We start from the raw sequence: 24,502 nt of genomic DNA on the forward strand, positions 1-24,502 counted from the left end.
AATGTGTTGATTGATTGCATAATAAATAGGCCGGTGAAAACACTGGGCTGCTTCTGAATGGCTGTCAGTGGAGAAACAGGCTTATTTCCTCCATTAATGTTGTAGCTACGATGTTAACCAGCTAAATGTTGACCTCTGGGTTGAGCTGGAAAAACAGAAGACCGGAGCCATTATAGGAAGATCCATACTCCCTGCGAGGGCCTTTCAGAGGTTTTTAAATTGAGCTCGTCTCCAGGGCCTGCTCTCTGCTGACTGTTGTCATGTCACAGATCTGTGTATGCGGTAAGGTAGATAATTAATGTAATGACTTCCTTCAGTTGAAATGAAGACGACGTCAGTCTTTAAATATATTTCAGATGCATCACTGTTCCATAGACAGATTTCCTATCAACGGTCAATGGATTGACTTTCCTTGAGTGAAGCTTGTGTTTATATCCTGAAAACATTCAGCTCTAACAAATGCGCTCTAAATACCTGCAAAAGACCGCATTAGTTAGGAAAAGCCTTCGTGATAATAGCCTTACAAAGCTTATGACAAACCAGAGCCGATAGAATGGAAGTCAGTCATGTGTTGAAATGTTTTCGGCTCTCAGGTAAGCAGTTCAACTGGCATTAGGGCTAAAATGTAACTACACACTCTTGATAGTGACCCTGTCGTGAGGCTCTGACACTTTTGACATCATTCTGCAGCTCTGAGGTTCACCCCGGTTTCTCGTTTCTGCCGCGGCTCTACACTGCATGAGCATTTCATTTGGTTATTGCCATAAATTAGCTATTAAAAGCTGTCATAAAATCTAATTTACATGGAAGGGGCCTAAATTTTGTTAATTAATGCGATATGTTAATCCAAATATTAATTAATGTACAGAGGAATGGAAGCCAAAGACCAAAGTGAGACTATAAACTGCATTAATCATCAGATTTACTGAATATAAAAGGCTTGTCTTTTGCTTCCAGCAGTTTCTATTTACACTAACTCCGCCCCCCAACGTGTGACTTGGTCCAGTCAACATTACAAAAGATGGTTGCTAGTCATCAGCTCTAGTGGTGCAGACGGTAAAATGTATGTTGTGCTCTCAATTGGCGCATTCAACCCGGGTTTGAATCCACCTTTTGGCTAACTTTTTTTTTTTTTTCTCTATCTTTTCAAATTTCAAATCGCATCAGAAAAGCATTTATTTTCAATAAAAATGAAGGAAATAATCAAAAAGTTGAAAATAAAGTACAGGCATGGTTAGGTAGGTAGGGGGAGGGCTTTATTGTCCCAATAAGGTGGCATCCATTTAATAATTTAAATTAAAAATTAAAATTTACACTAAGTTTATTGCGTACTGTTTTTATGATGTACAACAATACTGAGGTGCAGATAAATGCCACTATTTGCAATAAGTAGTAGCTTTAAATAGCAGAAAATCCTGTTATTTTAACACAGTGTAAATAGAATCTATCGCTATTTACACTTTAATTGCAATATCTGTCGCAATTAGATATTTTCCCCAAATCACACAGCCCTAATCTATACAAAAGAGGGAAATTGTGGGAACCAAACATATTTAGTCGTACGAGCAAAAAATTATTACTTTTGCAAGTTTGGCGTAAAGTATAACTTTTGGTTAAAATTTGGAACATTTTGGTTTCTGTGTTTCTGGTAAAAAAAAATTAAAAAAAGCATCAGTTAATGGGCATAATTATTTATATGCATAACCAGTGATTGCAGTTGGTCCGGTCTTGATGTCTCCATGCCACGCTCACCTCTCTTTCAGGGTTCCACCTGATGCCATCGCTTGTTCCTCCATTCGTGCGCGGAGAGCTGTCTGCTGATCGTGGTGGGTCCTGCTGGTCGGGTGGGTCTCAGCAAGTCTGGTAGGCGAGGCCCCCTCGGTGCTGGAGTCCATATTCTTCTTCCTGTACCTGCTGCCGTCCCATCATCCTCGACGCCGGGCTACTTCCTGCCCATACGGACAATTCACTGAGAACCTGGGCACTATTCTCATGTTTGCAGTGGTGGGAACGCTCTGGAATGCCTTCTTCGTTGGTGGTCTGCTGTACGGCGTTTGTCAGCTGGAGGGCCATAGACTGGTGACGGTGGGACCTCCTGTCGTGCCTCTGCTGTTCGGCTCCATCATCTCGGCTGTGGGTGACCCGTGGCCGTGCTGGCTGTGTTTGAGGAGATCCACATTAACGAGCTGCTGCACATCCTGTTTTTCGGAGAGTCTTTCCTTAATGACGCCGTCACTGTGGTTGAGCGTACACGTGAGCTTATGAGAAAGAAAAAAAACCGTATTTGTTTATTAGAGGCGTGACGAGATGCTTACCCCCGAGACGAGACACGAGACTGGGTTCACGAGAACGAGACAAGACGAGATTTTTTTAACTTTTTTAAAAGAAATCTTCATTGATGAAATATATAGGGAAAAATTGTCTTTTATTCAACTGAAAAACACAAAATGCATAAAAAAATGTAGGGGTGAATTGTTGGAAATCAAATTGTTATTTTGAATTTAATTAATTAATTTAATTACTAGTTTAGGCATGTATAGGACAAAACATGTAAACACTGCAAAGTTTGGTTTGCCACAGACTCCACGGTACAGGCAAGTAATTGCACACTAATTGAGATAGTATACATAAAAAGTAAATACGATAAACAACACAAAATAGATATCCCGTTAAAGGCGCAAGTCAGTCAAGTTATTATTTAGTAAACGTGATTTCCACTTTAATAAAAAAAAATGTATATTTTTTTTCATTTAATTTTCTCACTCCTTTAATGTTATACCTGTTACATCAATTGTATTAACAAGTTTAAACAAAAAATCATGTTTAGGACCCTATGAAATGTTTTATTTTTTCTCACCATAGTATTTCTATTTTTTATTTACCAAAAGTCTGTTTAGCATGGGATAGCTATTGTGGAAATGCATAAAACAACTTAATTTATTCATTTGATTTTGTTCTTAAAGTAGCCTTAGGTTTTGGTCCTCAGAAATTTCTTGTTGGGTCATTTACATTTTTCTAGTTATCAGATGGATGATAAAACATTAATTTCATAATTTATCATTTAATTGTTGACAAAAATTAAGAAACTTTATTTTTTGCAAACAAAAGGGGATATTTACTATTAAAATTAAAAATGGAAGTACTGTTGTGGGATTTATGCATTAAAATAATGTTTGTTTCATTTTTTGTAGTAGTAGCAGTAGCAATTCATTAACAGAGACAGTATGAACATGCAGGATTCATATTTAAATCGACTTTTTCGCTGACTTTATATTTACAGATACTAGTCCATATCGTTGATTTGATTTAAGTGTAATGACCTACAATTAATTCAAAATTTAATATAGTTAGCAAATTATTAAATAAATACAGATAGATAGATAGATAGATAGATAGATAGATAGATAGATAGATAGATCTTAATGTTTAAGCGTAAAATGATATTCTAGGTAATTGTGTGCTTCTAATTTTATAGCAGCAGTTTAGACATGACCCTTCTCTATTCTAACATGACAGTGCCTCTGTGTATAAGGCAAGGTTCAAAAATAAATGATTGATTGAGTCAGTGTGGAAGAAATTGTCTGGTCTGCAGAATCCCAGCTGAACACCTCTGCTGTGACTTTAAATGCAGACCAAAAACTCATCACCCAACACCAAATGACTTTTACATAAGAAAGAGGCAAAAAAAAAAAAAAAAAAGAACAAGAACAAAAAAAGGCACTTTTTAAATCTGTGGCAACAAAGATGGAAACAATTCATGTATTTAAAAATTGTATTTCCATCTCTTTTGCAACAGTTTTGGAAGTGTCTCAAATGACTGTACCCATCCATGGTTTGTATAAAGTGTATAATATTTAGAATATATTGAAATTTACTGTCATAATATTAACATGTAATTTTATTTTAATGAATTTAATTCTCATTTTAATTAAATGGTGTTATTATTTTATATTAGTTACTGGCGGTATGTCGTGATTTACTGTGTCCTGCCTCGGCTGTTGTAGCTCTCTATCTATCCGCGGCTCTCTCTCACAGCTCAGTTTATCAGCTGATTGAGTCTTGTTTTTCCTCAACTGCTTGACCTCGTGCTTTCAGTGAGCTTCTGTCTCGAGTGGTCAGTGAAACAAATCACACTTAGAGGTGATCAATGAAAGAAGTTAAAGTCCTTCTCTGCTGATCTGAGGAGTATTGGTTGTCCCGCTTTGCACATCTCCACTGGGAAGCAGTAAATAAATGGACAAAAGGATAAAAAAACAACAAATGAAAGAATTTATGTAATTTAAATAAATGTAAATAAATCATATAATAAATCTGGATGTTTACAAATAACTAAATAAATAAATGATAAATGAAAGAATTTATGTAATTTAAATAAATGTAAATAAATCATATAATAAGATATTTTTATCATAGTAATACTTTATGTATGTATGTATTTGAGTCAGTTCAGTAGTTAATTTAATATTTTAATTTAACTATGCAAATAAGAAATATATCATATATATTATATATTATTTTGACACTATACTTATTTATAATATATATTTTAATTAATGTACAATAAAGTATAATTAGAATAAATAAAAATGTTTTTCATATATATTATTTAATCTAATATACAGTATATTCATTAAAATCAATTATACATACTATTTATTATAATAGACTATAATAGTTTATAATAAATAGCACTTATAATAAATTATAATATATCATTATTAAATAAATAAAATATGTTGTTAAATTACATTTTAATGTTAACTAAAAATAGTAATACATTTTAATTTTTTATTATTTTAATATATATATATTGTTAACTAAAAATTTAAAAATGTAAGTCCCAAACTAAAATGCATGTCTGAGCTGTTTTAACTGAATGCAGCTTGCACTGACTGATCTTAAAATATGTCAGTGCCATTGATTTGTCTCAAGATGCACACCCGGAAGGGTTTTTTTTTTTTTTTTTGAGGCGCGTTTCTAAAAGATGCTCAGATGTCCTTATTGCACTATGGACAATCCTAGCCTAAACTAAGCCCTGTCTGTGTGTTTTGTTAAGCTGCCCATGGCTCTAATGCTGTGGATGGTGTTCATTTCTGATGCACACTTGCTGGTGTTCTTGTCTGTAGGTGCTGTATCATCTCTTTGAGGAGTTCTCCAGTGTGGGCACGATCACTGTCACCGATGTACTCCTGGGTATCGTGTGTTTTCTGGTGGTGTCGTTGGGCGGTATCGTGGTGGGTGCCATCTCACGGCATCCTGGCGGACCTTCACGTCCCGCTTCACCTCGCCTGCAGTCATCGAGCCTCTGTTAGTCTTCCTCTGCAGCTACATGGCTTACCTGTGTGAGGAGGTGTTTCATCTGTCGGCATCATGGCGTGAAGAATCTTATTTCATTATCACTCAGATACTATTACAGTGTTTTGTTAATATTTTGAATTAGTTTTTTATTTTAAGATTTTTAGTTTTTTTATTGTAATTTGAGATTTTTATTTTGTCTATATATATATATATATATATATATATATATATATATATATATATATATATATATATATATATATATATATCTATATATATATATATATATATATATATTTTTTATTATACATTTTTAGTTTTGGTTTCTATTTTAAAAGCTTTAGTTGTAGTTATTTTAGTACTAGTACATTTAGTACTTTTCAGTTAAGGTTTACTTTATTTCAAGTAATGCAAATTATTTAATTTTTTGTTTAATTTTCATTTGAGTTGAAGTTTTAGCAGTTTTTTTTTAGCAGTATTTTTTTTTTTAGAATTAGTTGTTTTTTGAGTTAATTATGTAACGTTGATGAAAATAGAAAATGTTGCTGAAAAAAAATTAATTTGCGTTTTTTATTTCATTTAAAGTTATTTCAGTTAATAAAAGCATTTTTTTATGTCTTTAGTTTAATTTTAATTTTGGTTCAAGTTTTGTCATCTTTATTGGTTTCTTTTTAAATATGATTATATAGTTTTTTATTGATTTTTATTTAACTTTTGGTTTTGGTTAAATTAGTCAAGTAAAATACATAAAAATGGGAGAAAAGCTGCCTTGGCAACTAGTTTGAAATAAAATGTTTATTTTAAACTAAAACAATTTTTTTTTTTTTTCCAATTAATGCAAATGTGTTTTTTATGGTTTTAGTTAACTATAATAACCCTGTTTACTAAAATGAGTTGTTAAATTTTCCGAAAACTTTTTTATTTGTAATAACATGCACCAATAAATCATGCACAATATAAATAAGAAAATGCAACATGCTAAATTAATTAATTAGTTAATCATATTTAATTTGATTTCATTTTAAAAGATTACAATTGTAAAAGTTTGAATTAATTTCATTAGACACATTTTTTTTTATTATACATTTGTTTTAAATAAAACACAGAATGAAAATGGAAACAGATCTTCAAATCTGGTTTCCATTTTATTTTTTCTGGATTCTGTGAAATTTTGCATAAACATTTATTTATTTATTTTTTTTTTTTTTTTGGGTAAAAATGGAGTCACACAAAAAGACCAGGAGCATGCATTAATGTTGAATTTCTTTAACATTAAATTAAGCTGTAAGTTTATGGGGCTTTTAAATGTTAGGACTCTCAAGAGTGTACACGGCGTTTTCTGTTTCTGACTAAATGCAAAATCAATAAACAGGTCCAGATGGAAGCAGGTCAGGGCTGGTTCTTCTCAGATTTAAAAGCATCCAGTGATTTAACAGCTTGTCGCCGACACTTCATCCTATCATCTAAAGGCGTCTTGGAGTCACTGTTGGTGAGTAACAGGCTGTCAGAGCTCGGTCAATACCACCGGCACTGTAGGCGGCTCGGTTATGAGCTGCTGGCGCTCAGTGGATGATAAAAAAGAGTCTGAAGCTCGGACAGGCCCCATGTAGATGAAGCAGTGATTCTGGCGTGTCTCAAGGTCTGCAGAACTGATCCACCCATTACAACAAACGATTAAAAATGGACAGACTGGGTGGTGTAATATTGTTTAAAGATTTGTTTGTTTCTTTTTGAAAGAAATTAAAGGCAGTAAGGATGCATTCAACTGATTTAAAGTGTCAGTAAATAAATTTATAATGTTATAAAATAGTTTCAAATAAATGCTGTTCTTTTGAACTTTATATTTTATCATGCGAATCCTGAAAATAAAAAAAAAAAAAAAATGCATCACAGTTTTCACAAAAAATATGGAAGCAGCACGACTGTTTTTCAACATTGATAATAAAGCCCCTTATTTGACAAAAAACAAACAAAATATATAATAATAAAATGCTTGGTTTTTAATTGTTATATTTGATTACTTTACAAATATTTATTACATTTCTAAAAAAAAAAAAAAAAAAGGGTAAAGTTTTATGTTTAATTTAATTAGAAACTGTTGCAGTATTATTATTATTTTAAAGTTGTGCAGCACTTTGTCTGAAAGGGGAAAAAAGTTTTGTTGAAAATTTGTAATATTTTCATCTGATTTTAAAAATGGTTAAAGTTTTATTTAGTGATTTTATTAGACACCCTTATTTGATGATACATTTCTAGCAAATCATAAAAAAACAAATAATCCAGAAAAAATTAAATATAGAAAACAGAAATTAAAATAAATAAATAAAACCAATCATGTGACACTGAAGACTGGAGTAATGATGCTGAAAAGGAATTCAACTTTGATCACAGGAATAAATTACATTTTAAAATATATTTACATAGAAAACAGATATTTAAAATTGTTATAATATTTCACAATATTACTATTATTACTTTATATTTGACTAAATAAATGGTGAGCATGAGAGACTCATTTCAAAAACATTTAAAAAATTAGAATTTTCAAAACTTGACACACATGAAATGTTTTTTTTTTATGCATTTGGCACATTGTTTTCTAACTTTGTTTACACATGAGTTTATTTATCTTGGAATGAACTTAGCAAAGCTAGCAGCATTTGACACTTGACCTTTTTACCCTTGTAAAGAAAAAGTCATTTTATCTAAAAATGATACACCGTCTCGAATGCTTATTGCACTATAAAACAGCACATTTCTTTTTCTTGAGCTGTGAAATAGCCTATTATGCAAAGCATTGCTCCTGAAGGCACGGCTCACTGCAGTCACAGGAAAAGTTGTCACAGATGCCCTTTTAAAAGAGGAACAAATGAGAACAGGAGGAGCCTCACAAGCCCAGGAGTTAAACTGATCAGCCTGATAATGATCCCAATCAAGAGGTGGAGCGGCATGAGTTCAGTTCCACGCTGACCCGCCTCTGTTAACTCTGTAGAAGTTGGTCCAAGGGTTTCTTTGTGTGTACAGTGAGTCACAGGTTTATCAGGTGGAGGACACACCCCATAATCCTGCACTGCCTCCACCTTCAGACAAAAGCCAGTCACTTCAGCTAATTTGACAGCTTTGAGACTCGACTGTGGGTGGAATTAGTTGCTCTTTGCGTCGAGGACTAAATGAGGGAAATCGGGGTTTATGCTGATGTATTTTGATGATTTATTGAAGCGGTGCAAAATGATGGTTTGAGTGTAATTGATTATGCAAGGCTTAATGAAATTCAACCCTTGGACCAACTGACTGTGGACAAAATTGCTGACAGAAATGTATTAATATTATAAGTAAAACTCAAAATTTTAAAAATATCAAAAGACAAAATATTTTTTCACAATTATTTTTATTTTAATACAAAGTTGTCGGCACCTTATTTGATGTAAAAATAAAATAATATAAATAAATCAATTAAGTTATTTTGAGAAGATATTAACTGTGTATTTGTTTATTTATTTATTTATTTTCAAAGAAATGTAATACCAACAAATTTTTATCCATAGCTTTAATTTATATGGTATACTCTGAGGTTCAGTTGTACAGCACCTTATTTGACAAAAAATAAAAATGCAGTAAAAAAATAAAAAACTATAAAAAAAAATGTTTTTTATGTAATTTCATTAAAGGAACATTGTATTATTATTATTATTATTATTATTGTGTGTATTATTATTAGAAACTTTTTACTATACTTTATAGTCATTGTTTGGAATAATATGCAATCCATAATTCAATTTTTGTAATACATCATAAAACACTTCTATAAAAAGAGAGGAATATACATAGAATTTGTGGGGTGAAATTAAATGTGGGGTTTAGTTGTAAACAGAGTTATGATTACATTGATTCTGAGATCTTACAAATATGTGTGCAATGCGTTTTTTCCTATTAAAGTGGCTAAAGAAAGACATTGTGATAAATCTTGATATCAGATGATTTGGAGGAAGTATTGTCAGGTCAGTAGCGTAGATGAATCTTCTGTCTCAGGCTAATGGCGGTGTGGTGCATGTAATCGTCCCCCCCTACCGTGGAGCCCAACATTTCCATAAATCTCACACCACCATCAAAGTGCTTCCTGAAGATGTGGGAGCCAGTGTGGCGACTGCGGCTCATCTTCATCTTCCTGGGAGTGTCGGCCCGATTGGCGGGGCGCATGCAGAGGTGGAACTGGATCTTAAAGTGGTGGCCGACCCTCATTTTGGGCCTGGCGTGGCGTGTTCTGGGTGAGTGAAGTTGCTTGGGACCTCCTGAATCTAAAGCGGTATTCACGAGGATTTCACTGGGCGTGTAACTCCAGCATAGTTCAGTGCTTCAGTATCTGGGTGAGCTGGGTCTTGACTGCGTGCTTACTTTGCGTCATGCCTTCAGGGAAAGGTCTATCATCTTTAGATAGTTATGATATGGATTCCACAGTTATACTTGCATGGTGTGTGTGCTGTATTGATGATGATGATATTAATGATGTGTGTGTGTGTAGTGTGTGTGTGTATTTATATGTATTGTATGCAAACTATATAATTTCAAAATAAGGAAAATATCTTTCTCATATATATATATATATATATATATATATATATATATATATATATATACTCATATATATATATATATATATATATATATATATATTAGATGTAATCTAAAATTAGTGCATTAATCACATCCAACTAAAAGTTTTTGTTTACATAATATATGTATGTGTACTGTTATTATATTTTTATGTATATATAAATACACACACATTTATTATATATTTTTTAAATATTTACATGTGTATATACATTTATATATTTGTATTATTTTTTTTATATTATATATAAGTATGTTTAATAGATACAGATATATTTTTTTATTTTACATAATAAATTAAAACACAGTACACACTCGCCTGTCTAGCTACACAAAAAACTTTTTATTTTGGATCTTGATTAATCTCGAATAACCATTGCCCCAGCACTAATATATATATATATATATATATATATATATATATATATATATATATATATATATATATATATATATATATATATATATATATATATACTATATATGAGAGAGAGAGAGGAAGGTTCATCTTTAAGTAGTGTGTAAACTGTGTTGTGATTTGAATGAATTTGACTTCTTTCTTAATGGCTTCTGTTTGCCTGTTTAAAGAAGCTCTTCTGTTTTAAGGGAATGTCCTGAGGTTGTGAATGGTGGCATATTTTCTTTTCCTGTGTGTTTAATGAATGTTTTCTTTGATTCAAGGTGTTGTCGGCTTGACCTTAGTGATCAACAAGTTCCGTGTCGTCAAACTCACCTCTAAGGACCAGTTTATCTCGTAAACTACGGACTGAGAGGAAGCGATAAGCCTTCTCGCTGGTCTACCTGCTGCACGAACGCGATCATTTCCCCAAGAGAAACATGTTCCTCACACGCCATCATCACCGTCATCTTCTTCACAGTGTTTGTGCAGGTCAGTGACAGCTTCTCAAGTTATTATAATTAATACATAAATAAAAATAAAATAAAAAAATACACATTTGATATGCACATGCTTTATATATAAATATATGTCCATGTAATGTTATATATAAGTTATATAAATAAAGTAAGTAGAAGTTAAAAGTTCAGTTAAAATTTGATATCACAGCTTTTTTTTTTTTGTATTGTATTTATTAATATTATTGTGATATATACATATATATATATATATATATATATATATACTCCTCACTCCTGCCATATATATACACATATATATATATATATCTCTCTATATATATATATATATACTTTTTTAAAAATATGTATTTGTTGTTACAGATATACAATATAAAAAATATTATATATCAATATATAATAACATAAATTCATTAATTTACTTTAAATAAATTAAAAATATATTTATATATAAAATCAATATATAAAAGTCAATGCAAGGATGCATTAAATGTAGTATTAATGAAAAAAAATTATGAGATTAAATTGAGTAAGCTAAGCTCTGATTAACTGGAAAATTTGCATAAATCCTGCAAAAAATGAATTTGAAAATGAAATTTTGTGGAGTTATATCAAATATGATAAAACAGGTATCTTAAAGTGTATATTATCACCTGAAATGGTATTTAAAATTCTGCTTTTGAAATTAGTTTAAGAATCATCAATTGAAATCTGTGGATTCGTCAAGCTTGTGTTTGATAAACCGATGTAATGCCTCTGACTTACGGCTCCATCAGGTTTTAACTGCGGCTGGCTGGATTATCGAGGCGCCTCCATTATGGTTTGTTTGTTTCTTTGCCGTGTGAGGATTATTTCTTTTTCTTCTGTCTCTCTCTCGGCTCTTTGTGAGCCCTCCCATGGCTCTGAGATATGCATGAGATGCTGAAAATGGCGAAAGTAAACCCTCTTGGGTTTCTGTTTTGAATGGTGATTGATGTTGTAAAGATGAGGCTTTCTGCTTTGGTGAGCAGTGCTACAAAAAGAGCAGGACCAGCAGCTAGAGTCTGTGTATAGTAGCACAGAAATATGATGAGATCAGATCTTCCGCAGCATGATTGTATGGTGGATTTCCCTGATGGTGGCTGATGATATTTAGTTGTTTTGAGCGTGTCACGGTGGTTCCGGGGTCAGTGCAAATGTGGTTCTCCTCCTCAGTTAAAAGATAAAAACGGCTTTGCAGGATCTATTGGAATCTCTCATGAGTTTTTTGCAAGGTTCTGTGGGTCTTAAAAAGGTCTTCTCTTGAAGTATTTTTGTCGTGTTTTTCCAATACAAAAGACATCTAAAATTATTCAAGACACATTTACGATTGAACAAATCAAGTCCTGTTTTTTGAGAAGCTGAACAAAATCAAAACAAGTTTATACACTTAAAAAAGAGCAAATATCTGTTAACGAGGAATCCAAAACTTGTGGAATTAAGTTTATTTTTTCTGAACTCATTGGCAGATATTTGTTCTTGTTTAATCATAAACTCTTATTTTGTTATTTTGCTTCTTGATTTTTTGTGAAATACATTTATGTAGTATATGCGTATAATATTATATATAAACCTAAAATAAAGTAAGTACAAACTTCAAAGATCAGTAAAAATATTTGATATATAAACTTTCTCATATATATATATATGAAATACACACACATACACACACACACTACACATACGCTATATATATAATGCGAGCCTTTTATTTGTACTTTTAAGATAAAATAGATAAACTAATACATATATAAAACTAATTATGTATGTGTGTATATATATATATATATATATATATATATATATATATATATATATATATATATATATATATATATATATATATATATATATATATATATATATATATATAATATAATATAATATAATATAATATGAAAAGATTTGGTTCTTGATTTTATGTCGTAAAATGCATTTGCACTGGAAAATGACTTAAATACAGAGAAAGAACTGTTTTTTGCAGTAAGATCAGAAAGTACAGTAAAAGTTATTTCCATATTGTAGTTTCCATAAGTATTTTCACACTTTTCTGAAGTGTTGCTAATACAAGAATTTTACATTTAGAGACCATTGATGATGTTTTTTTGCACCGTTTAATTCATTCCTTACATTTTCTTTACTTAGTCTTAAACCGTCTTCAATTCGCCTTCCTAAAAGCTGCAGAATCAGTGACCCCCTGATGTTTTAATGTGTCCGAGGTGTTTTCTCTCATCACTGTGACTCAGGACGACACTGTAAGGCACTCGGGTTCATCCTGACAGTGGTGATTTATTGTGGAGAACTGATAACAGTGGAAGTTTTCAGGAGGTTTTCTCTTCTTCCTGGAAGCTGCTGGAAGAGGAATCGCTTGTCTTCTGCTCTGTGTGATGCTGTTGGTTCAGTGTCAGGTATAAATAGTGTGTCTCTATCCACACATGTGAACAAGGACATAAGGGAAGGTCTCACCGAAATTACGAGGATTGTGTTACCCTACCTGTGTTTTATGTTTGGGGCGCTGTTTATGAAGTATTTACTTGACTTTTACACTTTAAACTGTTAGATTTAATCAAAATGTTAAACTGGAGGCCTTGTTTTAAAAGTAAGAGTCAAGACAAAAATCTTTAATAATAAGAATCGTGTTAAGAAAGTAAATGCAGTTACAGTGTTTTCAGCTGTTCAGATTTTATTTTATTATGCAATGCAATGCAGTTATATCTAATGCAGTGACAGCTGTTTTTAGAAATGGTTTGATTTGGATTTATTGTGCTTTTATTTTTTTTTTATCTTGTTTTATTATACAGTGTAAAATTAATTATATAATTTATAATCTAATTATTTAATTGTAATTATAATGTTAATTATTTATTAAGCATAGTTACATTTAAAGCAGTGACATTCATGCAATTTTAGGTTTATCTCTTTTTGGGGACAATGCATATGAGAAAATATGTTTTTTTTTTTTTTAGATGTTATCCTTTATTTATCCGTTTTATTTTATTTTGCAGTTCTATCTAAAATCTATCAAAAAGATCTGTGATCTCGGCTGCATAGAGTTTGTGCTGTTACGCAAGGGAAGTGGAGACAGTTTGCTGTGTCAGATGTGATGGTGCATTAAGCTATTGCTGCATGCGCGATTGTATCTTGATTTCGCTGCCCGCCTCTGACCTTGAGGAAAAACCCTCTTCACGTAGAAACAACGCTTCCAGTGTAACAAACGCTGCAGTCACAGCGCTACCCCTCTGTCCTTCACCGTTACTCAGCACACTGTAGTATGAATAATCATGCATGCACAAGCCAGGACCACGCTATGAATTACAGCTCAGGACAGGAGATGGTGCCGCCCACTGCGATAAATCAATTGCTCGCTGGTCGTGATATGTAATTCTTTTTTTGAGGTTTTGTATTTTATTTATTTAGCAGAACAAGAGTTTTAAAATCCCTTTCTATATTCCATCATATTCTATTTTCTTGTCTCAAATACATACACACACACACACACACACACACACACACACACACACACACACACACACACACACACCTTTGAAGACAGTTACACTGCATATTTTAAATTTTATTTTTATGCAGTCTAATGCAACTATATAGCAAATGCAGTGAAAGATGTTTTAGAAGTGTTTTAAAGAAATGTTTTCGCGTGACAATAGTGAATTTTATTTTATTTCTAATCATGGTGACCTATACCGCAATTTTGCAGGCCAATGCATTTGAGAAAAAAAATATTTATTTTTTCAAGATGACATTGACACTTTGCTTAGCATTGTGCCATCCTTTTTATGTTAATCCAGTTTTTCAAGCGACTAAAGCTTCGTCGTTTGCATTTTAAATTAGGACCATCTGTGAGCAGTAATCAATTTCTGCTCTTCTCTCTTTACTGTTTTTGGCAGGGGCATGACCATTCGACCTCTGGTGGACTCTCCCTGGCGGTCAAGAAGAAAACAGAAACGAGGCGGCTCTATTAATGGGGAGATTCACACACGGGTGCTGCTCATCTCTTGAGTTTCTCTCCCATCTGTGATTCAGGAATATTTTATGCTTTCTCAGCATTCTGCCAGTCCAGAATAGATTCGATTACACAGTCTTGTTCACATTGAAGCAGGGCTGGGTTAGATGAGTTAATTATAATAACTGGATTAAGTTCTCTTGTTTGGGTTTGTGTAACATCCAGTGCTACTGAAGGTGGAGTGTGTTTGAGTGCCACCTGCTGGTCACATACCGGTACAGTCACAGTTTTATTCAGAAGTACAGTTTGATAGGTTTAGAATGAGAGTGTCAGGTGTCTTTTTTTAGACATTAAATGCCTAGGATGTTTCCAGGTAATATTTGAACACAAAATCACACAAACACACACACACACAAAAAAACCTTTTGCATAAAGAAAATTAAGCCCATTTGTAAACCACTATGATTTTTTTAATTGTGTGACATTTTCATTAAAATTATGCACCATAAAAAAAAAAAAATAATAATAATAATGTTAAATGCAATCAGGAAAATCTAAAGAGAATCACCTTCTGGATTTGGGAATTGAAAACATTAATGAAAATTTAGCAGGAAAATGTGCTTAATCATTATGAAAATAATGCAGAATGCATAAGAAATCTTTAGCGGTATCCTAAAAAATAGACTCTTTAGGTGAATAAGAATGTTTCCAAGTTAATATTGAAAAGCTAAATCACAGGGGGAAAAATAATAAAATTTAGTATGAAGAAAAATGATCCCCATTTTGCATTGTGGCATTATTTTCCACACGACAGTTTTAAAGCATTCTCTTTACCATAATGCACAAAAATCTCATAGTATTGTTAATTGTTTTATTTTTTTTTTAGAATAAACTTTAAATTTGAAGTAAATTAAAGATTCAAACATAGAATCTGAAGAGGGAATTTACTATCAAGAATTGGGAATGACAAACTCAAGTAAAATGTTGCAACACATTAATGACAGTTTTGCAGGAAAATGTTTAATTTTCGACTCTGTGCAATCAAACACTCACAGTATGTTAAAGCAGTGACTCCTGTGTTTTTGTCCAGGAGAAAGTCTTCTCTAATAATCACACTGAGCCTCAGTAAATGTTTTAACATCAACTTAAGCGTGAGTGCAGTGCTCAGATTATAAATGAATGTTTGTCCTTAGCTGAGAGCGCTGAGAACATTTATAATGATAACAACAATTCAGATGAGAAAAAAACCCCAGTGAAATATCAGCATTCTCAATACTAAGATTTGATATCCACAGCAACAAATAATATGCTACTGAATACATTCTTATGTAAAAGAGTTAAATATGAACATAATAAAATAAAAATATCTATCCATTCCCTCACTTACTTATATCTAGTTTTTTTAAATATTAACTTATTTACACAAAGTGTTATAAAATGTAATTTTATACATATATGTATAATTTATAATTACATTATATAATTTAATATAAATATTTGCAAATATAAATAATACATATAAATAGTTATAAATCATATATATATATATATATATATATATATATATATATATATATATATATATATATATATATATATATATATATATATATATATATATATATATAATATTAATTATATACTAATATTATTTATCAAAATTTAAATGTAGAAATATATTATTTTAATATAACATTTATTATATTATATGGAGTTTAATATGAATATTCTTTAGAAAAAGCAGGTGGCAGTTTGTATTCATGACATGATCCACTACACAAAACTCAGTACAGAACATTTTGCCCACATTACAACATGGCATTTTATTCACCACTCATAAAGCTGATTGTTTGCTATGGAAGCGTCCATTTGTATGGCGTCTCATCATTGTTAATGCTGTGAGGTGCCTGTCAGAAATCTCTCTTCTGTCCACTTTAATGCTCATTATCAACATCATGTTCAGTTGCAGCTTCTGTTCAACTGATAATATCATCCTTATTGATTGATATTGTAGTTTATGTTTCCTAAACGGCTTATCTGTTGTAATTTCCTTGTCTTTAGTTTTTGGACCATCTGCTAACCGGCATCGAGGACATCTCACGGACATTACTGGACATCATCACTGGAAGGACAAGTACGTATATAACTCAGAAAGTCAAATTTGGCTTTCAGCGAAGTGATTTTAAGATTATTTGAAAAGTCTGCATGAAATCATAGCGATTCGGCATGCGATCTGGTCTTGGATTTGGATGATGTTTTTTGAACTAGATGTGTGTTTTGTTTTAGTTGGTTGAGTTTACAGTCTGGATTTTTTTGTTCTAATATACTGTGCTTGTGCAGCAGAGAAAGTGAGTTTTGAGGACTTAAATAGTGAGAAACCACATGTAGTTTGATTCAATGTACTGTATGCATGTCCACAGCAGTTCCAGACAAATGCACGGACGTAATGACACTGAATGCCAGGGTTTTGTTATCTGCATAAAAATAACCCACGCATCATATGAAGCTTCTGCACCTTTTCCTTCTCATTTCCAGGCTGAACCGGCGTTCAATAAGAAGTGCGTGAAAGAGTGCCTGATAGCAGGCGCACTGAGCGCTTCCAAAGAACCGCAGCTGATCGCCTTCTACCACAAGATGGAGATGAAGCAGGCCATTGAGCTGGTGGAGGCGGCGGGGGATCAAGCTGCCCTCCGCCATGCCATCCACCGTCTCCATGCAGTGAGTGCTTCCAACCTCCATAATTACGATCCGTTTAGAATTCATGGAATGCAGATAGAATATATGGAACTTGTAGAATGTTATAGAAAGTGTATGGCATGTGCATTGAATTGAAGGAGTGATTATAGCACATTTGGGATGTTATAGAATGAATGGAGAATGTGTGGAATTAATATGCATGTTTTTTAGAGTATGTGTGGAATTTGGTTAGATTTTTGGAGCATGTGTATGGAATGCATGGAGAGAATGTGTGAGAAGGCGGGCAGGATATGGAATGCATGAGGAGGGTTGGAATGTTTAAAGAATTTATGTAATGTAATTAGAATGTATGCAATTGATGGATTATATAGAATGTGTAAGGGAATTTAGAAAATGCATGGAATCGAATAGAATACATGGAAATTCTTGGAATGTGTATGGATTTTAGAGAATGTGTTAAATGTGTAAAGAATTTCTATAATGCATGAATACATATGCTGAAATGAATGCAATTTATGGAATGCATATAAAGTGTGGAATGTGAGATAATGTAGAGAATATGTGGAATTTAGTTTATAGAATGCATGAGATTTGGAATATGTAAAAGAATGTTTGCAGTTTATGGATGTATACAATTACATGTACATGAGTTGGAATGTGTATGAGAATTTGCACAGAGAATGTGTAGAATGTGTGCAATTTATGGAATACAATTTATGGTAAGAGAATGCATATAGAGGAGAATGGAATGTATAAATTTTAAATGCATATAGAATGTGGAATGTAAGAGAATGCATAGAGAATGTGGAAAGTATGCAGTTTATGGAATGCATATACAATGTGTAAGGGATTTAGAGGTTATGTGCAATTCGACTAGAATACATGGAATTTTAGGAATGTGTATGGACTTTAGAGAATGTGTGGAATGCATAAAAAGTGTGGAATGCATATAGAATGTCAATGTACGAGTAAACAATGTACAATGCTATGTACATTTATGAAATGCATATAGAATGTGAAACGTGAGGGGAATTTAGAGAATGTGTGGAATGCATGCAATTTGTAAAATGCATATAAGCTGAGGGAATTCATATAATGCACAGAGAATGCGTGGAGAGTACGCAGGTTATATAATACATATCGAATGCATGGAAGGTGTTAGGAATTTATATAATGCATGGAGAATGTGTGGAATTTCTAGAATTCATGGAATGTGTGTAGATTTTGTGGAATTTTTTGATTGTTCTAGGTATAATTATTTTTTTAAATTTTAATCTCAAATGTTTTCCAGGAACATCCAGCCCAAGAAGTCTCCTCAGGACTCCGGGCTGCCGCCAGCTCTCCCAAGGCTCGTGAGGGAGGAGATCAGGAAGATCCTGCGCACCAACCTGCAGAGGGACCCGCCAGAGAGTGAAGCAAGCTCACCGCTTCCTGTTCTCAAAGCGGCTCTTTTTGTCTTTCCTTCATTTGTGTGATTTTAATTCGGATCAAGCTAAATTGTCCTGTGTATTTTCAGCCTGCCTGCCTCATAACAGCAGACACACTCTGATCGCTGATCCATACGAGACGGGCTGGAACGAGATCCTCATCAAACGGAAGAAAATGAAGGAACTGGAAAAGAAGGTTTAAGTTAATGATAGACTGATACAACACCGGTATCAGATCATCTAAACATTCAGATAGCTCAAAATCTGCCCATAGCCTTATAAATTCATAATATTAATATAATAACGAAGGAACAGAAAAATCATCTTAATTCATTTTTGTTTATTACTGTCAATGGCCATTCAGAAATCATATCAGTTTGGCCGTTATTTTGATATAAAGATAGGTGTTATTGATAGGTGGAATGCAATGGGCATAACGGTAATCCTAACAGAAGGTTTTATCTCTCTACTTTCAGATATACTACAGATGAACGAATTACTCACTGTTCAAAGATCGCCTCCACCTGTTCCCCGACCATCGCCTCGAGCTCGACTGGCCTTCAGGTGAGATGGCCCGTTGTTCGCTGGATGCGCTGATATAACCAGCTGAGGATCACTGTTATACTGACGGAAATGAAATCTTTCTCTTTGGTTCCGAGTGGATTCAGCCTCTGCTCAGCGTCTTTCCTCATCAGTGAATGTGCCATGAATTGACAAATCATTCAGACTAGGCCAGTTTGTTGTGCAAGGTGCCTCCCTAGTGATCAACACTTTAAGTTCAAACAATCAAGCCCCATAATTCCTTACAAAAGATCTACTAGTTAGTTTGTGTTATATACAATTTTTGTGGTTAAATGGATCATTCAACCAGAATTGTCATTTGTTAAGCAAATCAATCACCATGGCAAATAGTTTATGAAGCTTCATACACCCATTTGAAGTGATCCTGTATTGAACTGATATGGTGTGTGCAGTAGTAAAAATAACTGTCAGCGGTACTTGGTCATAAAGCTATAATTACCATGTTGCATTTTTTGTAAGGGCTATAAGATGTTTTAAGAGCAATTATAAGCCTCAGTAAAAATATAATTAAAAAAAAAACAATTAAAAGCTAGACTTTGTAAGAAAAGTGATAATAAAGCTTTCTTCTAACCCCATCATATTGATAAATATTTTTTTTTTATTATTGTTTTAAGCATTAACCTCATTCAATTCTGTTAGATTTTTGCCCTTCCAGCAAAAAAAAACTTAATGCCAGTAGGTAAAAAGAAAAAGTCTATATATCTTTTATATCATGCAGATTATATAATTATTTGAGGCCTTTCTAATTAAATAGATTTTTGTAAAATAGGATTGATATTTTAGAATTATTTATATATTATATTTATAAGGGAAAAAAATTATAATATAATTTGTGCCAGAATTTATTTATTAATTTATATATATGCCTATATATATATATATATATATATATATATATATATATATATATATATATATAAAATTAAAAGTCAAAATAAATTAATGTTAGGTAAGATGAGATTTTCTAAACCACATATCTTTTTCCTTATTTTTTGTATAATACACCTCTTTTACATTTTGTTAGATTTTGCTTCACCAAAAAAATAATAATAAAACAGTACAAAATTATATATATATATATATATATATATATATATATTTTTTTAGTAAAATATGATCTTTGAATAAGTGTATTCATTTTAGTATTATTATATACCCTTCTACACATTTTTAATAAGCTTTTAATTTAATATTTTCAGTTTTAGATTTTTTTAATGTTGTGTTTTTGTCATTTTTATTACGTTTTTTTGTTTGTTTGTTTTGTTTCTATTTTGCCTTTTAATTTTTTGTTATTTCATACACTCATATTACTTCAACCAATGCAACATTTCTTATTTTCATTCAAGTTTTTCATATAATATTTATTGTTTTTGTTTTTATATCAGCTTTCTATTTCAATCACACAAAACTATTTTAGTAGCTTTTAGTTTAGGTTAACAGTAACAACACTGGGATTGAAAGTACTGACTGTCTGTATAGTATCCTCTCTTCCAGCTCCTGGTCATTGCCTCCTCCCCCACAGACCCTCAAGCATGAGGGCCTCAAGTCCAGCCACAGAAAGCATCCCCAGCATTAAAGTGTAGAGCCTCGCCTCACGCCAGAGCCAGAATCCGTCAACATTGTGGGGCAGGATCGGCATGAAGGGAAGCCAGCGAAGGAACGTGGCGACAGAGGCGGCCTCACCATGAAGTTCCCTCTCCTACGAAGCCCGCAGAAAAAGACCAAGCGACCGGCGGGGACAGCGACAAGGAGCCGCCCAGCTTAGCGCGTTAAATAAGCTGTCTGAGCGACCCGGGCCCATACCGCCACCCCCGAAGAGGAAGATGAGAGGTTGAGCCCTTCCTCCACTGAGAGAGCATCATTGCAGCTCCGGCCGCCCTCCTCCAAGGCTTACCTTGTCCGCTGGGTCCTCTCATGGAGGATCATGAACTGCTGTAATACAGAGGGGCTTGTCACCGGATGCTATAATCTGTAGGAAGCCAAACGAAAGGAAAATGAACCACCAAAATAAAGGAAAATGAAAGGGCAGTGCGATCAAAATAAGCCATTAATTATTTTTTGTTTTAGCATTTGCTCTTTTTCATTTGAAGCCTAAAGGCCCGTTCACACCAAGGGCGATAATTATAAAGGAATACCGATAAAAGATAAATAGTTCTAAAAATGGACTGCTCAATATTAAAGAATGAGATGGCACAGATATAAGGATCCTAGGTCCAAGAGAAACGATTCATTGGAAGATCAGTCTCCATCAACGTCTATTTTTCCAGTCTGATGAATGATTTAACCAAAACATTAACACCCAATCAAGGTCCCATCCTACGCGTACTAACAACTTTCTGAGATAATTCGCGGCCGTGCCGCAGACAATGGCTAGTGTTGCTAAATTTAGGCGTATATCTCACCGCGTCATATGGCGGGATAATATCGCTTTATCCATAAGTATTCGTTCTTGAGTGTAAATCGAGAACATAACACTGCCCGCGCCCAGTACAAGATGTGACTCAAATCCTAAGCGATGAGTGATTGTCATTGAGCTCCTGTTATTAAACATCAGGGTTTGGTATTTATGGTCATGGTGTCTGGTTAGCGAATGTAAATGTTCCGCCTGCATTGGCTCACGGAATAATAATATTCCACACGACAGGACGCGGATCTATGCATTACCAAACGGTCGCACTGTTCATTCTATTCCAGGTTGGAACACGCTATCTCGTTGTTGTTTTCAAAGAAGCACATTGATGCCATTTTTCTGGAAGTTCACGCTGATGCTCTTGTGTTAGTGTTCACATGAAATGCCCTTTGCATTTTCAATGACGCGAGTATCACTAGTTGTGATTTGACCTCCCCAGAACTTCTGTTAGTTTATCAGGAGCAATATGAAACCAGGTTACAAATTAGGTCCTTTCTTATATTTATCCACACACAGATGGTGCGTATTTACATGCTGGCTTATTATTTTCGTTCCCACACAGGAGGACCATTCAAGTAAAACTCATTTGCGGTGCAACAGATAAGCAGAACCTGAGAAACAACTATATACTCATTGAAGTTGCACAAAGAGATTTTACATAATAATAGTGTAAAGAACTTTTTATTTTATAACACCAAAAGTGCACTGACCAGTTTGCCGTTGGCTTGTGATCGTCGATTCCCGCTGTTACTTAACGGCTGTACTTTATGTTAGAGCCAAACGCTTTGCGTATAATAATAGTTCTTTAATTCCCTTTAAATGCCATCTCAAATTAGTGCCCTTTGCGGACCGCCCAGTCGTGACTACTCTGAATTAAAAATCTCGCCCACCGGACAGTGCATTATCAGCAAAATTTGATTTAAAGGCATCGTTCCTTGACCCAGAAAGGACCCAGAATCTGTAATTATTTGCTAGCTTGAGTTTCATTCAAACCCTCCATTATGCGGTTTTTGTTTTGTTTTGTTTTGTTTGCTTTTAGGTGGAAGGGCAAATGCTGGATCTTAACGCCAAGCTTGCCTTTTCCATGAGAAGTCTCATGAAGTACACCCCCAATGCAGCGTCTCAAAGCAACAGCACGCATCAAAACGTCAAGCACACTGTCAGTCTTTATGATTCTGGAAATCCGTGGCAAAGCCCATTTACTGCCGCAGAAATTAAGCTGAGCTGAAATCCGCCAGAATTATGACGCCAAAACATCAAAATGGCGAGGACCACAATGTCATAATGGCTAGAGAATAGAGTCATAGAGGTATTTGCCATAACAGCCTATAATATGTTTGCATGGCCATTTGAAAGAGGTTATGTCTTATGAAAGTCAAAATTTTCGGCGCTTCAGTATTAGTATGCTACAGAATTTGGAAGTTCTGAGGATTGAGGCATAAATCTTGACAAAATCAAAATATAAGATACTTCAGTAATAGTTATGAAGCCAAAGGGTCTGAATTTTGGCACTAAAGAAATGAGTAAATCTATGAAATAAAGAAGCCGAAAATATGAGAGGTCGGTCAAAACTGGCAGGGGACAAAAGAGTTGGCAGATTATGGGGAGTCTATATTAATGTGTGTTGTAAAAATATGAGAGCCATATAATTTAATAACAGCACGTGCATTTTAGCCATAATTGACCACGTCACAACTATGAGGATATGTCATGGTAGCCAGGGAATAAAGGCCATAATTCTGGACATGTCTCCATCAATATGACTTTTAATTCAACTATTTATGAGATAAAGAGCAAAAAGCGTGAAGTTAGGCCATGAGTCAGAAACTATCAAGGTACGAACCGTCACGGGTAATTAGCAGAATGGGTGCTCAAATATGCCAACGCCTGAGGGCATACTGTAAAAAAAGACAAGAATTGACAGTCAAAAATACTGAGATAAGAAAATACAAATAAATTCAAATTAAAAATCATGAGATTCCCGGAGTCATGACTATAGAGATAAACCCAATAATGACCATACAACATCGAAATATGGGGAAGCCACTGAAATTCGGAATTATGACATGCTAGAATTTAGCACAAAAACCCATGCAAGGTCAAATTCCATCGAGGTCAGAGGTCAGGTATTCCGGTGAAGGATTATTTTCTTTTATAGGGATAAAAAGTTTGAAATTGACCCAGAATCCAGCTTGACACCTGAGGTCAGAATTAGTAAAATGCAACGATCAGTGCTGGATATGCCGATTAGAGTTATAGATATATGAGATGAAAGTGGAAGATGGGGACCAAAAGAAAGAGGAGATCAAAATTATGGGAATAAAGAGATGAAATTATGCAGAAAAAGAATCAGTCAAATGATATACCGAGCCAGCCTGGCAGGGGATAGCACTTATGACCTGAGAGTAAGTCAGTGGCGAGGATGGACTAGGTCATGGCCGATGGTGAGGTTTTCAAATTAATAAAGATCCTGATATTATCTAGGAAGACTGAGGTAAGCAAAACAGTGATGACACTTATGTTTGGGTTGATTATTATCGCTTATTAACTGCCGCAGATGAATCACTATTCCCTGAAACCCTATCACCATGTGGCTCTAGCGTTTTTCACGCCACACCCACA

General features: G+C 33.6%; 1 protein-coding gene and 1 pseudogene across 1 annotated transcript in view; both read left to right on the top strand.

Moving 5' to 3' along the window:
• The window catches only part of LOC109051680 (fatty acid-binding protein 10-A, liver basic), a 677,383-nt gene that overhangs the window by 305,403 nt on the left and 347,478 nt on the right, over positions 1 to 24,502 (top strand). The gene's annotated exons all lie outside the window — the stretch shown is intronic.
• On the top strand, positions 873 to 23,108 carry LOC122140077 (annotated as a pseudogene).

The sequence above is a fragment of the Cyprinus carpio genome, chromosome B16 (assembly GCF_018340385.1).
Source record: "Cyprinus carpio isolate SPL01 chromosome B16, ASM1834038v1, whole genome shotgun sequence".
NCBI lineage: Eukaryota > Metazoa > Chordata > Actinopteri > Cypriniformes > Cyprinidae > Cyprinus > Cyprinus carpio.